This window comes from Hypanus sabinus, chromosome 22 (assembly GCF_030144855.1).
Source record: "Hypanus sabinus isolate sHypSab1 chromosome 22, sHypSab1.hap1, whole genome shotgun sequence".
Lineage (NCBI taxonomy): Eukaryota > Metazoa > Chordata > Chondrichthyes > Myliobatiformes > Dasyatidae > Hypanus > Hypanus sabinus.
The window spans coordinates 27,093,225-27,111,720 of NC_082727.1; the positions used below are offsets into that span (position 1 = coordinate 27,093,225).

General features: G+C 38.4%; 1 protein-coding gene across 5 annotated transcripts in view; it reads left to right on the forward strand.

The window, feature by feature from the left end:
* Window positions 1-18,496, forward strand: part of jmjd1cb (jumonji domain containing 1Cb) — a 190,647-nt gene that overhangs the window by 18,647 nt on the left and 153,504 nt on the right. The gene's annotated exons all lie outside the window — the stretch shown is intronic.

Below are 18,496 nucleotides of genomic sequence, written 5' to 3' on the forward strand. Positions count from 1 at the left end.
GGTCCCCTTGCTTGTACAGCATACCTATTAAGACATGAGGTGATCAGTCTTAATCAGACAAGTGTCATCCTTTTTTTTAACAAGTTCCAAAGTTGTATCTCTCCTTATGGTTTGTCTTTGGATCTTTCTGTGTTTTCGTGATGTTCCACGTTTGTCAAGGAGATCTGTGTACAAGATCTATCTCTCTACTGTTCTCCTTCAATGAGATGACACCACATTCATAGTCATACTTTGGCTTGACATTTTCACTCACCTTAATCCTGTTGCAGCTGGACTTTTGGTTACAGTAGAATCACCCATGGTTTTACTTCAACTGCACAGCAGTTTGGTTAATGGTTTTGAGTCATTTGGTTATACAGAAGTGCATAATTGATTGCTTTGGACATTTCAAACAACGACCTCATTCTCTATGTGGATCTAATGAGTGGGCCTCATCAGTTGGCCATTTCCTAGTCATAACCTAGGCCTCCTGTTATTTCTTATCATCATAGTGAAAGCTAGCTCTTTTGCCTGCATAAGGGATGATTTAGAATGGGCTCATTGTTCTTGGCTGGCTGCAACCAGCTGGCCATTGTCTTGTTGCTTCTAATTTATTAGATTTCTTTGCTCTCAGTAAAGCAAGCTAACTTTCCAGTGTACTGTATTACTGTTGCTCACTGAAGTTGAGAGAATGTTGCTTTGGTGTTTTGTTGCATACTGTGTGGTTAGGGACATCTTAAACAACATCTATAAATTTTCCAATGACACAACTATTGTTGGCAGAATTTCAAATGGTGACGTTTTAGCAACAGCTTCTTCCCTACTGCCATCAGATTTCTGAATGGACAATGAACCTATGTACACTTCCTTACCTGTTCCCCCTTTTTTTTGCTCTCTTTTTCAAGTCAAATCACTTTTATTGTCATTTTGACCATAACTGCTGGTACAGTCCATAGTAAAAATGAGACAACATTTTTCAGGACCATGGTGTTACATGACATATTACAAAAACTAGACTGAACTACGTAAAAAATAAAACACAGAGAAATCTACACTAGAGTACAGACCTACACAGGACTGTATAAAGTGCACAAAAACAGTGCAGGCATTACAATAAATAATAAACAGGACAATAGGACAAGGTGTCAGTCCAGGCTCTGGGTATTGAGGAGTCTGATAGCTTGGGGGAAGAAACTGTTACGTAGTCTGGTCATGAGAATCTGAATGCTTCGGAGCCTTTTCCCAGACGGCAAGAGGGAGAAAAGATTGTATGAGGGGTGCGTGGGGTCCTTCATAATGCTGTTTCCTTTGCGGATGCAGCGTGCAGTGTAAATGTCTGTTATGGAGGGAAGAGAGACCCCTATGATCTTCTCAGCTGACCTCACTATCTGCTGCAGGGTCTTGTGATCTGAGATGGTGCAATTTCCGAACCAGGCAGTGATGCAGCTGCTCATGCAAAATGTGACGAGGATGGGGGGGGTGGTGGGAGATGGACTTTCTTCAGCTTTCGCAGAAAATAGAGATGCTGCTGGGCTTTCTTTGCTATGGCGCTGGTGTTGAGGGACCAAGTGAGATTCTCTGCCAGGTGAACACCAAGAAATTTGTTGCTCTTGACTATCTCTACTGAGGAGCTGTTGATGTTCAGCGGGAAGTGGTCACTCCATGCCCTCCTGAAGTCAACAACCATCTCTTTTGTTTTGTTCACATTAAGAGACAGGTTGTTGGCTCTGCACCAGTCCATTAGCTGCTGCACCTCCTCTCTGTAAGTTGACTCATCGTTCTTGCTGATGAGACCCACCACGGTCGTATCATCGGTGAACGAAATGATGTGGTTGGAGCTGTGTGTTGCAGCACAGTCATGGGACAGCAGAGTGGACAGCAGTGTACTGAGCACGCAGCCCTGCACTATTTATTTAATTTTTAATATATTTATTGTAATTTATGGTCTAAGTTATTACATATTGCAATATACTGTTGCCACAGAACCACAAATTTAATGACATATGCCAGTGATATTAAACTTGATTCTGATTCGGATATTTCATGCTGTTTTGGTTCCAGCATGCAATTAAGATTATTTCAGAGAAACTTAGTTGCAAGTGATGGCTTTTCAATACAATTCCAGATTCAAAATCCTTTGTTTATTCAATTTCAGAGATTCTCTCTTTCAAGTCTCTTTTCAATTGGTAAGAATTCTCAGAGAACTTCACAATTTGCCATTCTTCTCCCAAACGTCTATTAAGGCTGCACGCAGAGTTCATTCTTATTTGTTTTGGGTGTTTTGTACCTTGACATGGACTTTTGCAAAACAGCTTGTTCTGAGATTATTGGTGAGGCAGAACCTTTGATATTGGCAGCCACATTGAAGTACTTTACTCATTGAATCCCCGTGGCAACAGAATCAAGTTTAATATGACTGACATGTTGTGAAATGTGTTATTTTACAGCAGCAATACAGTGTAATGCATAAAAATTACTACAATTGACAATAGAATATATAAAAGATAAATAGTGCAAAAAGAGAGCAAAATAGTGAGATAGTGTTCAAAGAATCATGGGCCGTTTGGAAATCTGAAAGCGGAAGGGAAGAAGCTCCTCCTAAACTATTGATTGTGTATCCTCAGGATCCTGTACCTGGCAAGTAATGTTCACTTTACATGTTAGACTCTGTCCGACTTCGTCTAGGTTTGTTGCATGAGACGTAGGTTGCTCCATCTACTGAGGAATTGCAAATAGAATTGTACATTCTCAATTCTAACCTTGTGATGGAAGCAAAATCATCAATGAAACAACTGAATATAGTTGGGCCTCAGACACTAGACCAAGGAGTTCCTGAAGCAAGTTGCTAGGACTGGAATGGTGGTCCTCCAAAAACAGCCAGTCTTCCTAATTTCCCTTTAGTATGTATTAACTTCCCTTTTACCCAGGCTTCTGGATGATATATTCAGTCAATTGCCAGTCACAGTCACCTCACCTTTAACCCACAGTTACACCAAGGCTAATGATGAAGTCTGAAATATTTCTTCAAATACAAACAAATACTACAATTGACAATAGAATATATAAAAGATAAATAGTGCAAAAAGAGAGCAAAATAGTGAGATAGTGTTCAAAGATTCATGGGCCGTTTGGAAATCTGAAAGCGGAAGGGAAGAAGCTCCTCCTAAACTATTGATTGTGTATCCTCAGGATCCTGTACCTTCTGGCAAGTAATGTAGGAATTATGCAAGTTTCATTGTACTTCAATGTTAGATCGCCTATTTGACATCAAAATTTGACACTATCATTGGCTGCCATTTTGAATTTTCTTCACTTCTAATAAATTTCACAGATTCTTACTCAGCTACTGGATGAAACCTCTTTTGGCTACATCCTTGAATAGGATGTAAATGGCAGAATTCCAAACCAAAATAAATCCTAGCGGAAGTGTATGTTCATCTGGATATGCAATGAAAATTTGTTCATTGATTGTATTTGTTGCATTTTAATATTTAAGGTTGAAAGCAGTATAATTGCCTGGGAGCGATAATTTGATTAAAGCATTTTACATGCAATGCATATCCAGTGTGGCAGTACGTTATGGTGCTTCTTGGTGGGTGGGTGTTTGGCACGGTGAGGTTAGAATGGAAGGGTACAGAACAAGTATATGGCTATTGAGCAAGAGTTTAAGAATAGAGGAATTATGGTAAATAATAGTGGGGTGGGGGGAAAGTAGCTCATGATACTGATCGTAGATTTGGGCATAAATATTTGGGGTGTATCCGTAATTAATGAAGGACACATTAATAGGGGAACTGCAAGAGAAAATTGTTGTAAAACAAGCTCATGTTAGAGTGGGGGAGATTAAACCAGAAAGTTCTACCGAGATTTTGTGAGAGGCATGTGTTGTATGAGAACACGAGGAAATCTACAGATGCTGGAAATTCAAGCAACACACACAAAATGCTGGTGGAACACAGCAGGCCAGGCAGCATCTATAGGAAGAAGTACAGTCAATGCAGCCTGGCCTGCTGTGTTCCACCAGCATTTTGTGTGTTTTGTTGTATGAGAATGCAGTTAGTTGAATAGCAAAACAAGGATTTGACACATAAATTAGAGAATGCGAATTCAGGAGTAGTTTAAGCAATCAAGTCACTCAGCTGACATTTTTTCATCTCATAGTCAAGGATAAAGATTCAGGACTGAACAGTTGTTTCATGCATCAACTAGGCTGTGCAAACACAAGTGAATTGGAAAACCGCCCTGATATGATTTTTCTCCAAAATCCACCTTGGTCAATTAATACATCCAACTAAATGCTGACAATGTGATCAAATGTCATTTATTTGATCGATTCATTCAATGTTATTCCCATTTAATGTTCTCTAACAAGTATTGCTTCGGGTAGTTACTTCTAGGTGAAAGATAATCAGTATAAAGAACTGAATGACCTTATTACTTTTTTTTAAGTTCTTTAATTTTTGATCATCTTTGGGCTTACATGAAAGAACTAAATTCTGAATGGGAGAAGTGAAAGTTTTGGATCTTGTATTCCAATTCACTGGGCTCTGGTTCCTGTACCTTCCAAATCACCTAGTAACCTGGAAAATCTAACATTAGTATCTGTAATATCTTTGGAAAAAAGTGAATTTAAAGTGTGTTTGCATATACATTGGGAAAACATCCAATAGTCCTTGAAATCCAAATAGAATTACCAAATTCTTGAGAACACAGGCAGTGAAAGTTTAACAATATAACTATTTCATTTCTGACTGGTTGCCAGCATTTTGGTTTGGCTTGAGTAGTCAGGGCCATGATATCCCATGCTAAATTGCTGACTTCCTCCTACTCCAGCAAATACAATATGTAAACTGGTACAGCAGAAAGATGGTTCTGCACCATCTTTCTAAACTGGTCAGGATGGGCAAAAAAATGCTGCCTTTCCAGCAGCAACCAGATACATTGAATGAATTTAAAATAAACTTCCCATCATCAACATCCCCATCTTCAAAAGGCCAGCAATCAAATTGGTGCCCAAGAACAGCAGGGTGAGCTGCCTCAGTGACTACCGACCAGTAGCAATCACCTACCATACTGAAGTGCTTCAAGAAGTTAGTTATGGCTCGAATTAAATACTGCCTAATCAAGAACCTGGACCCACTGCATTTCATTTACTGCTGCAACAGGTCTACAGTGGAGGCAATCTCACCTTGCTCTCCACTCTGCTTTGAAGTACCTAGATAACAGAAAAAACATGCAACAGGCTGCTATTTTTTTTTTATTATAGCTTGGTGTTCATTGCTGTAATCCCCTAGTGTAAACCTCTAAACCTGGCCTCTGTACCTCTCTCTGCAACTCAGCTTCCTCATTGGGAGACTAGTCAATATAGATTGGTAATAACAGCTCCCCCTCACTAACAATCAACACTGGCGTGTTTCAAGGATGTGTGCTTAACCCACTGCTATACTCTCTTTACATTCATGACTGTTCAAAACTTCAAAGTAAATTTATTATCAAAGTACATGTATGTCACGATATATGTCTGAGATTCCTTTTCTTGTGGGCAATCACAGTAGGTACAATAGAATCAATGCAACAGGGCAGACAACAAACAATGTGCAAAAAATAAAGAGAAAAAAGGTATTAATAATAATAACAACAACAAATGAACAAGCAATAATATAGAAAACATGAGAAGAAGAGTCCTTGAAAGTGAGTCCAGTTTAGTGATGGGGTGAGTGAAGTTATCCCCTCTGGTTCAAGAGCCTGATGGTTGAGGGGTAATAATTGCTTCTGAACCTTAGCAGTGTGGGTCCTGTGGTTCCTGTCCTACCTTCTTGTTGGTAGCAGCAAGACCTTGCACTCTGTCATCAAGATTTAATATGATTTTGTACTTTAGGAAGAGGTAGTTGGGAGAATACGCACCAGTTCTCATTGAGGGGTTAGCACTGGAAATGGTGTGCAACTTTAAGTTCTTGGAAGTCAACATCTAGGAGAATCTGCCCTGTGACCAGCACAATGATGCAATCATGCTGAAGGCAGGATTGTGGTTCTATGTCTTTAGGCATTTGAGGAGATTAAGTATCTCACCAAAGACTCTTGAAAATTTCTACAGATGCAAGACAGAGAGCATTCTAATTTGTTACATCACAGCCTGTTATGGAGGACACAATGCATAGGATTGAAAGAGGCTGCAGTGGGTTGTAGACTCAGCCAACTCCATCATTGGCACAGCACTCTCCAACATTGAGTATATCTCTAAAATGCAGTGCCTGAAGAAGCCAACACCCGTCACTAAAGACCCCTTCCATCCAGGACATGCCATCTTGTCATTATTATCAGGAATGACATACAAGGGTCTGAAAACCCACACTCAGTGATTCAGAAATAGCTTCTTTCCCTCTGCCATCAGATTTCTGAACGCTTCATGAACACTACCTCATTATTCTTTTTGAACTGTTTATTTTGTAATTTATTATAATTCTGAAATCTGTCCATTGTGTACAAATCACAAGTCATTTGTCTGAAGGATTAGGAATAAAACTTTGCACTGTCTACAATGAATGTTGATTAGTAGTTCACTCACAACTTACTCCCTCCACCCCTAGTACACTGTCAATAGTGTGTCCTATCTGTGAGACACCCTTAAAGGAACTGTTATAATTGTAATATATCACAAGGAAAGCGAGCAGCATCTTTGTATTCTTGGTAAGTTAAAGAGGTTTGGCGTAACACAGAGCATTCTTCAAAAACTTCCACAGATGTACTGTTTAAGCTATCCTGATTGGTGCATCATTGTCTGATACAGAAGCTTGAATGTGCAAGAACTTAAGAAGTTGTACAGAGTAATGGATTCAGCCCAATACATCACTGGCATATCTCTTCATCATTGGCAGTACATAAGTGAAGCGCTTCTTCAACAAGGCAATCTCTATCATCAACGATCCCCCACCATCCAGTCCACATCATGTTTTTATAGGTATAATTGGGCAGGAGGTACAGAAGCCTGAAGTCCCACACCACTACGTTCATGAACAGCTACTCCCCTTCAACCATTTGGTTCTCAAACCAAACCGTGCAATCCTCATCCCAACCTCAGTATAGCAAAACGATCAACATATTGCAGTACAATGTTTTGTTCTAATTGTGTTCTTTCTTGTATAATTTTTATGTAATTTGTATATAATTTATATTTCCTGTGTAAGTTGTATAACTGGTGTTATGTGTTTTTGATACTGCTGCAAATAAGCTTTTCATTGCACTTGTACATACACATAGTTGTGCATTATGAGAATAAACTCTACTTTGACTGAAAAAATTTCCATTCTCCACAGCTTCTATCCTAAAAGACAAATGTGAAAATGGCATGGGTTCTCCCTCAGCCAAGTCATTCTGCTTCCTTGTTAGGAAATATGTCACCCTTTTATCGTTGATGGGATTAATACATCATTAGTGTAGATCTGAACAAAGGATATTACTTATTGGAAAACAGTTTTCTTATTGAGTTTATATCAATGAGGAAAAAAGTTTCAATTGACTGTAATTCTTTTATTGCCTAATGTTTTAATATTCATAATTAAATGAGCAGCTACATTCATTGATTCCATATTGTGCAAATTTAACTTTTATCAAGTTTTCCAGATTATAATCTGATCATTTTACAGACAATTCCTTATTTTTATCACATCAATGCAGAACAAAATGATGTAAGTGACTGGTGAAGGAAAATTTTGGTAACTTTGTATAACAACTTCTGTTGAAAACAATATGTTTCTGTAGCTTTATTTTGGAATTAAAGAACAAAAATGAAATCGTTGATGAGCCACTCAAAATAGAAAGCAGATGACTAATAACTTGGCCAAAAAAATGGCCATAACTAGAGTTTCAACGAAAAAAATAGATGCTTAACATTGCTTGTTTTGGAGCCATGGGGCAATATTTGCGTGTGATGTCACTGCATTGAGTGTGTTGGTATACACAACCAGCATCACTCCTTTGCCACATCCTCTTCAGTGCAGTGACACGAAAAGCACTCTTCTTTTACATGGCATTTTTTCTGAACCACTTCAGTGTGTGAATTTGTTGTAGCATTGATCATTTCCATAAAATATTGGAGCAGAATTAGTCATTTGGGCTATTGAGTCTGCTCTACCATGCGATCATGGTTGATTTACTTCCCTCTCAACCCCATTCGCCTGTCTTCTCCCCATAACCTTTGACGCCCTTATGATTCAAGAACCTCTGCTTTAAATATATTCGATGACTTGGCCTCCACATGCATTTCTGGCAATGAATTTCACAGATTCACCACCTTCTGGCTAAAGAAATCCCTTCTCATTTCTGTTCTAAAGAAATATTCTTCTGTTCTGAAGCTGTGTCCTGTGCTTCTAAACTCTTCCCCCTACTGGAAACATCCTCTCCACAGCCACTCAAAGTCTTTAAATATTTGGTGGGTTTCATTGTGATCTCCCTCTCATTCTCCTAAATCCAATGAATGCAAGCCCAAACTCATCAAATGTTCCTTGTGTGTTAACCCTTTAATTCCTGCATTCATCGTCATGAACTTGCTTTGTTCCCACTTTAATGACATCATTCTTAGATATGGCACCTAAAACTGCTCACTGCACTCCAAATACTGTCTGTCCAATGTCCTATAAAGTGAACATTAATATATCATTGCTTTCATATTCTAGTCCTCTGGAAATGAATGGTAGCGTTGCATTTGCCTTTCTTACTACTGACTAAATCATCAAGTTAACCTTTAGGGAATTTTGCTCGAGGGCTCCCAAGTCCAATTGCTGAATTCTCTTCCTGTTTAGAAAATAGTTTATGCCTTTTTCCTTCTACTAAAGTGTATGACCATACACTTTCCAACACTTATTCTACCTGTCACTTTGCGCATTCTCCTAATCTGTCCAAGCTTTTCTGCAGCCTCCTTGCTTTCTCAACACTACCTGCCCCTCCATCTATCTTTTTATTATCTGTAAACTTGGCAACAAAGCCTTCATCCAGGTCATTAACAAATTACATATAAAGACCCTCACCCAGGTTGTTAACTTATAACTTAGCGGACTTAGCACTGATTTCCACCCCCCCTCCCTTTGAGAACTGGCCATTGGCAGCCAACCAGAAATGGCCCCATTTATTCTAGTCTTTGCCTTCTGTCAATCAGCCAATTTTAGTCCATGTTGATCTTTCCTGTAATACCATGGGCACTTACCTTGTTTAGCAGCCTTTTGTGTGGCACCTTGATAAAGGCCTTCTGAAAATTCAAGAAAAACATCATCCACTGTCTCTTTTGTCTATCCTGCCTATTATTGATCATTGTAACTTGTTCTGTGATTAGGCTAGGGTTGCTTTGTGTCACAGCTCTTTGGGCTGGAAGGGCCTGTACCGGGCTGTATCCCTAAATAAATTAATAAACAAATTCCCCTTTAAGGAAACCATGCTGACCTCAGCTTATTTTATCACGTTCCTTCAAGGGCCTTGAAACTTCATCCTTTATAATGGATTCCTAACTTACAAGAACATAAGAAATAGGAACAGAAGTAGGCCATCTGGCCTGTCAAGCCTGCTCCGCCTTTCAGTAAGGTCATCGGTGGTCTGGCCATGGGCTCATCTCCACCTACTCCCCTTTATTCCCCACTATGCAAAAATCTATCCAACCTTGTCTTAATTATATTTAGTGAGGTTGCCTCCACTGCTTCATTGGGCAGAGAATTCCACAGATTCACCACAATTCCCTTTACACAGCAGCATGCTTCAACTTTTTTACCATTTAAATAATTATCTATTTCATTTTTCCTTCTAAAGTGGATGACTTCACATTTACCAATATTGTCCTCCATCTGCTTGCCCATTCATTTAACCTATCTATATCCATCTGCAGACTCTCTGTATCTTCTACACAATTTGCTTTTCCACCCAATTTAGTATCATCAGCAGATATAGATGCACTACACTCTGTCCCCTCTTTCAAATTGTTAATGTATGAGGGGTGATTGATATGTTAGTGGTCTAAGGTAGAAGGAGTCAATTTTAGAAAGCCTAGCACATTTATTTTGCGGTGCAGACTCGAGGGGCCGAATGGTCTACTTCTGCACCTATTGTCTATTGTCTATTTTTTAACATAGTTTACATTTACACATTTAGTCCAGCGATCCTGGAGCATATGGATCTTGGACCTCCAGAACGTGTCCACAGCAGGGGTGATTGATAAGTTTGTGGCCTAAGGTAGAAGGAGATGAGTTATACAGCTGTTGTTATGTGCACATGCAGTTCAACTCAGTCATTATGCAGAAAGTTTGAAGTTAATAACTCATCAGGGGTGATTGATAAGTTTGTGGCCTTAGGTAGAAGGTATTTTTAAGACTTTTCATTGTTTTCAATTTTAGGATTTCCACTTCCTTTTTCTTTATCTAAATTGAATAAGCAAATAACTAATCCTATAGTTAAGCATACATTGCGAATATGATTTCAATTTCGTAAATTTTTTAGCTTGAATAAATTTATCTTATCAAGCCCTATAATATCTAACTTTCTTTTTTGGCCCTCGTTTATGGATCAAGCCTTTGCTTTATGGAAAACAAAAGGTATAACATGTTTTTGTGATTTATTTTTAGATAATAGTTTTATGTCCTTTGAACAGCTATCTAATAAATATAATTTACCTAAAACTCATTTTTTTAGATATTTGCAAGTTAGAAATTTCTTGAATAATAAGTTTGTTTAATAAGTTTCTTGAATAATAAGAAATTTCTTGAATAATAATGTCCATCAGACATTACGGAAATTTTTTTAGCTCTGAATCCTTGTCAGAAGGGTTTAGTAGCCACCATTTATAATATGATCATGAAAATACAGCCAGAAGTATCAGAAAAAATTAAGAAGGAATGGGAAAAAGAACTTCATTGTCTTATACCCACTGAGCAGTGGGAGGAAATTTTACAATTAGTCAATTCTTCTTCTATTTGTGCTAAACATGCCCTAATACAATTTAAGATTGTACATAGAGCTCATATGTCTAAGGATAAACTTGCTCGATTTTATTCTTATGTTAATCCAACCTGTGACAGATGTCATTCTGAAGTAGCTTCATTGACCCACATGTTTTGGTCTTGCCCTTGTTTGCAAAATTACTGGAAAGATATTTTCGGTACTATTTCAACAGTTCTGAATATCAATTTCCAACCTCATCCTATTACTGCAATTTTCGGTTTACCAATGGCGGATAATAGTCGTTTATCCCCCTCAGCTCGACGGATGATTGCATTTGCTACATTAATGACTAGAAGACCTATTCTATTGAATTGGAAAAAAATTAATCCTCCAACTATATTTCAGTGGTTTTCTCAAACGATCTCTTGTTTGAGCTTAGAAAAAATTAGAAGCGTTGTCTTTGATCCTTCAGTTAAATTTGAAGGAACTTGGAGACCATTTATTCAACATTTTCATATGAGTTAAACTGTCTTTTCCTAAACCTCACTTTTATTATCCTTAATTATTTGGATGGAGGTACGGAGTTATTGGCACTCTATATAGTTGACATAATGCAATGGTCCATGTTGGTTAGTTTTTCCTTTTTTTGGGTTTTTTTTAACTTTTGTTCATAATTACTATGAGTTTGGGAGGTTATTATATATGGATTATCATCTACTTGAATGTTTATTTAAACTATTAACTATGTACTCTCAAACTCTGTATTCATGTTTCATTTATGTTTGTTTAAAAATTAATAAAAAAGATATAAAAAGAAAAGAAAGAAGGTATTTTGAAACTTTCTGCATAATCACTCAAAGAGTTGAACTGCATGTGCATGTAACAAGAGCTGTACAACTCTTTCTACTTTAGGCCTCGAACTTATCAATCACCCCTGTTGTGGATCCTTTCTGGAGGTCCAAGACCTGTATGCTCCACGACCGCTAGGCTAAGTGTGTAAATGTAGGAGGGGACTATGTTGAAAAATAAGTGTGCTGGATTTTCTAAAATTGACTCCTACCTTAGGCCATGAACTTATCAATCACCCCACGTATATCATGAACAGTTGCGGGCCCAGCACCAACCCCTGCAGCACACTGCTCTCCAATGATTGCCAACCAGCGTGACACCCATGTATCCCAACTCTCAGCTTTCTATTAGTTAACCAGTCATCTATCCATGCTAATATATCACCCCCAACTCTATTCATCCTTATCTTATGGATAAGTCTTTTCTGCGGCACCTTATCGAATGCCTTCTGGAAATCCAAGTAAATAATGTCCATCTGTTCCTCTCTATCCACTGCACTCATTATATCCTCCAAGAACTCCAGTAATTTTGTCAGAGAGAACCTGCCTTTATTGAATCCATGCTGTGTTTGCCTGATGGTTCCATTTCTTTCCAGGTGCCTTGCTATTTCTTCTTTAATGATAGCGACAAGCATTATTTCCCAACTATAGAGGTTAAACTAACTTGCTTAACCTGCCTTTTGCCTACATCCCTTTTTTGAAAAGTGGCATCATGTTCGCTGTCTTCCAAGCCGCTGGGACCTACCCAGAGTCCAGAGAATTTTGGTAAGTTATCACCAAAGTCTCTACTATAACTTTTGCCATTTTTTTAGTACCCTGGGATGCATTTCCTCAGGACCAGAGGACTTATCTATCTTCAAGACCACAAGTTTGCTCAACACTACCTCTTTAGTGATAGCTATTGTATCAAGGTCCTCACTTCCCATCACATCCATAACATCTCTCTTTGGCATGCTCACCGTGTCCTCCACTGTGAAGACTGACACAAAATAGTGATTCAAAGCCTTGGCTATTTCCTCATTATCAATTCCTCCTCTTTGTCCTCCAAGGGACCTACGTTCACTTTAGCCACCCTTTTCCACTTCTTATAAACATAAAAACTTCTACTATCCATTTTTATATTTTTGTTAAGTTTATTTTCATAATCTATCTACCCTTTCTTTATTGCTCACTTCGTAGTTCTCTGTTGCTTTTTCAAGTTTTCCCAATCTTCCGGTTTCCCCACTAACCTTGGGAATTTTGTGTGCACAAACTTTTAGTTTGATGCCTTCTTTTATTTCTTCAGCTATCCAAGGCTGGCTCTCTCCACCCTTACTGTCCTTGCTTTTAACTGGAATATTTTAATGCAGAATACAGGGTTAATAGCAAGATTCTTGAAGGAAACAGAGGAATCTTGGTGTCCATGTCTGTAGATCTCTCAAAGTTGCTGTGCAGTTTGATAGGTTTTTAGGAGACTTATGTTGTGTTGGCCATCATTAGTCAGGGGTAGAGTTCAATAGCCGTAAAGGAATATTGCAATTCTTTAAAACCCTGGTTGGGCCACACTTGGAAAATTGCATTCAGTTATTGGCGTATCATTATAGAAGGGACATAGTCGTTTTAGAGAGTGTGCAGAGGAGATTTACTAGGAGGTTGCCTGGACTATAGGGCATGTCTTATGAAGATAGGTTGAGTGAGCTAGGACTTTTCTCTTTGGAGTGAAGGAGGATGGGAGGTGACTTGATAGAGATGTACAAGATAATAAGAGGCATGAATAGAGTGGATAGCCAGAGACTTTTTCCCAAAGTGGAAATGGCTAATACCAGGGGGGCATAATTTTAAGGAAAATATAAGGGGAATGTCAGAGGTAATTTCTTTACGCAGAAATTAGTGGGCGCCTGGAACATGCAACTAGTGGTGGTGGTAGAGGTAGATATATTAGAAACAATTAAAAAAAAACTCTTGGATAGGCACATGGATTTTAGAATAATAGAGGCTATGTAGGAAGGATGGGTTAATTGATCTTAGAGCAGGTTAAAAGGTTGGCACAACATTGTGGGCCAAAGGGCCTGTACAGTGCTGTTATATTCTGTACATATTTATAATAAAGAATGCAGGAAGGACATAAAGGGAGTAGCACAAGGGGCCAAACCAGTGAAACTGCAGCATGGGCCTATCTGTGTGTTCAACAGCAAGCACTAGGTAGAGCTGAGTGGTCCCACATTCAGTGAATTAGATCATTTCTCTGAATTCCTGTCGCATCATATTATGAATAGTGGTGTACAATAATTGCTGAGTGAATGATCCATCCTCCTCTTAAGAGTTGTACCATCACTGAAGCCAGATTTCTGTCATTTTGATTCACACCACATGATATCAAACAACTGCTGAGAGCACTGTGTGCAAGACCTAGCAACATACCAGCTGTAGTACTTAAGATTTCTGTTCCAGATTTGCTTTGCCTTTGGCCACGTTATCTCAGTAGTTACATCATGGCAATGTAGATTCCATTGTTCTAACTGTGCTGGTTTTGTTTAAACTCACAACTGAAAGAAAGGGTTTCCAGAGTGAAATGTTGCATCAGATAATGCACTGAAACTTTAGCCTAAGATGTTAGAGCTGGCACTAAACCAGGACTTAAATCTATTTAGTTAATGTGATTACAATGAGCATTATATTATATGTAGCAGTGATTGGAGCAGAGCAAGATCAAGTTATTTGCTTAGAATGCATGTTGATAGGATCTTTCACAATAGAAGATAAACACTTTTGTAAGAAAAGTTCTTGTGTACCATAACGTAGCATACGCACTTAATTTTCAGAGTCCCTGTATTTTATATCAGAGCCTTGTAGTATTTGTGCAATATGCAATTGCACAAAACATAAGCCTGCAGCAGCCCACTGATATGAAATTAAGGTCCTAAATTTGATTCTATATTGATTTCAAGTCTGTATTTGGAAACCAAATAAGTAATAATTGTAGCTTTCACATGCTCCATTATTCTTACTTTATCCTTTAAAATTGTTCTGATCGTTGACTGACTGTAGCCCAACACTTTTCCAGTGATCGATGGCATTTCACCTCTTTCCAAATGCTTTATTATTTCCACTTTATTTTCAATCATTATCGCTTCCCATCAACGGAACAGAAACATGCGGGTGACGGGTCCCGACCTCTGCCAGCTCCCGAGGTCCGCTGGATCCTAAGGACCACCGCACTGAATTTCCCAGGTCCTAAAGTCCACCAAACTGAGACAGTTAAATGGCTTGCATTTGGGGTTAAAGTAGCTTGGTTTGGGTATTTGATCCTCCACAATCTTCCGTGTGGGAATTTGAACTGGAGGTGGCAGTGTCTTTTTTTTATGAGGTTGAGTTGCGAGCTCGACATCAACCCAGCGCCTTCGGGAGCGGTCTGTCACTGGATCGAACTTGGGAACCTCTGTTCTCGAGCCTGGCGGTGATCTCACTGTGCCACCAGCCAACCGGAACGGTTGGTGTATCTTGCTAAGAAAAATTTAAGCCAAATACTAAGTTATACACTCAACACAGTGTCAACAGCAATGACTTAAAATGGCAGATGACATCGCGATCCGACTTAAAATGGTAGACAGCTTTCTCCTTCATTGGTTCATAAGTACGAGTTGTCCGTAAGTCCGACATTCATAACTAGGGGCCTACCTGTATACTGAAGTAACTTTGAACAGTTTTTTAGAAAGATTCTTCTTAGGTAATGATGTCAGTTGCCTTGGCACTTTCATTTCTGAAAAATTCAGTATTAAAATAATCTAGTTCAGTTTCCTTATATTGTATGTGAACAATAATGTGAGACTATTACGTTCAGGAATGTTTATCATATATCAGAGCCTTGTAGTAGTTTATCCATTAACATTTGAACAAGAACAAACAATGGCAGGCTTTCAGTCTCTGCCTATGATGATGTGTTTTGATTAAAAGGTTACAAAACACTATATCTGCATTTTTTTTAGGTTTTTCAATATATAGGATATAAAAGCAGTCAGCAATGTGGACGGCCTGTGGTGTTAGATTTTCATCAGTGACGACCTTAGCGAACTCAATGAATTTCTCTGCTGCTTCATGTTAAAACTTCTGCAGCCATCCTGCTGAATATTCACAATTCCCTGCATTTTTCAGTTCGTCATGTAGATCTGTGCTTTTCTCATGATAAGCATACCATTAGGAGGCATTAAGTTCACTCCAATGCTGATGAATTGACTTCTTCAATACATGATCAAGATATTAAGTTTTTGCTTTAAGCAGTGTTTTTTCTATTTTTCTTGAAGTTTTATTCATTACATATGTGAGATCATTTCTCAGAACTGTCTGTGGTGCACAAAGACCTGCACATCGACTGGGAACCTTCCCAGTGTCTTGTGGAATTTTCCATTTGTGACATCATGTCAGCGCTAAAAAAAAATCGGATTTCAGAAGTTTTCAGATTTTGGATAAAGGATGCTCAATCTGTATGCGTTTCCTGATACACAATATTGATATTTGGCTTTGTTTTATATCTGGATTAGTGAATTATGGACTTTTGAATGTATGAACATTATTCTACCAAAGGTGGTAAATTAAATCTAAACTGTTAAGAAGTTGTGAAATACAGGCAAAGTATTTGGTTGATTCAAAGAAGAATTATAGTCTCTACTTTGGATTACTTTTTGTGGAAATTTACCTTTTAAACATATTGATTTCATCCAAAAGTAATTTTGGATACTAAATAAAACTCTTACAGGTACTTTCTCAATTGCAGATATATGACTGAAGTTTAAAGAATATTAGTTTTGGTTTAGACAGAGTGGTGTTACAACAACCTCTCTCATAACATCAGCGAGATTGTGGATTTTAGGAAGTGGAAGTTGGTTAAACACAAACCACTGATTGGTAAGCAGTGGAAAATGTGAGCAGCTTTAAGTTCCTGGGCATCGACATCTTGGCTGGTTGACCTTGGTGCAACACATCGATACAATCACGAAGGAGGCATGTCAGTGACTCTATTATGAGTTTGAGGAGAGTTGTCACCAGAGAATCTTGTAAATTTCTATCAATGTACTACAGAGCATTCTCAGATGGTGATGAGGGTAGGGAGTGAGATAAATTGGCTGGTTGACTGTGTTGCAACAGTAAACTTGCACTCAATATCAGCAAGGTCAAGGAATTGATTGTGAACTTCAGGAAGGGAAACATACACCAGTCCTCATTGAGAGGTGAGCAGCTTCAAGTTCCTGGGTGTCAGCATCTCAGAGGATCAATCATACTGATGCAATCATGAAGAAGGCATGCCAGCAACACTATTATGAGTTGGAGGAGATTTGGTATGATACCAAAGATTAGAACATTTCTGCAGATGTACTATGGAGAGCATTTTGACTAGTCACATCCCAACTGCTTTGGAGGCTCCAATGTGTAGGGTCGCAAGAGACTGCAGACAGTTGTAAACTTGGCCAGCCATCACGGACACAAGCTTCCCCGTCATTGAGGACATCTTCAAAAAGCCGTGCCTCAGGAAGGTGACATCCATTGTGAAGGATCCTCACTATCTGGGAAATGGCCTCTACTCATTACTATCATCAGACAGGACATACAGGAGCTTGAACCACACTCAACTTTTTAAGAACAGCTTATTCTCCTCTGCCATTAGGTTTCTGAATGGTCTGAAAACTATATCACTATTCCTTTTTTCACTATTTTATTGTAGTCTATAGTAGTTTTATGTCTTTGCACTGTACTAGTGTCATAAAACAACAAATTTCATGACTTATGTCAATGATTATAAATCTGATTCTGATTCTGGTTTCATTACCTCCTGGAATGGAGACTCCAATGCACGGGATTGCAAAAGACTGCAGAGGGTTGCCGGCTCAGCTAGCTCATCATTGCCACAGCCCTGTCTACCATTGAGGGCATCTTCAAGAGGTGATGCCCCATGAAGGCAGCATACATCATTAAGGACTCTCACCACCTGGACGTTTCCTCTTGCTACTACCATCAGGGAGGAGGACCAGGAGCCTGAAAATCCACACTCAATGATTCAGAAAAAAGCTACTTCCCCTCTGCCATCAGATTTCTGAATGGTCCATGAACACTACTTCATTATTCCTTCTGCACCATTTATTCATTTTGTAATTTATAATAATTTTATGTCTTTGCACTATACTGCTGCTGCAAAACACCAATTTTACGCCAATAAGACTGTGATAATAATCTGAATTCTGCCTCTGAAAGTATTCTCTTTCTGGCAACGTGTCAGTTTGAAATTGCTCATGCTAGGAATTACTTTCAAATAATGTTCAAAATAGTAGGAGAATTCTCTGTAATATTGGCACTGACACAGAGCAGTAGAGTGAAATGACTAGAAGGCAGATCAGAATTGTGTTAGTTACATTTGAAATTGGTCTTAAAGACTTGGTATGTACAATTTGGCTGTGTAAGTACAAAGCTTGGTGTTCCAGTGGTTTCTTGCGTATTTTGAGTTGAGCTTTCTTTTGACATCAGCATAGTTTTTAAAGCTTAAAGTTAGGTGTTTTTAAAATAGAGCTTAGTCATTAATTAAAATTTTCACATTACTGTTTATTTTTAATACATTAATCTTGGTAGGGGAATCTGAGATTAATGATTAAAAACCACTGTGATTTTTAAAATTTGTGGTAATAAGATTAAAAACCTCTACTTTTGAGGTGGAACTATGCTCCTGAGCTTCAGTATCATTACAGAAAACAATTCACATTTGAATTGAGAAATGCAAATGATTATGC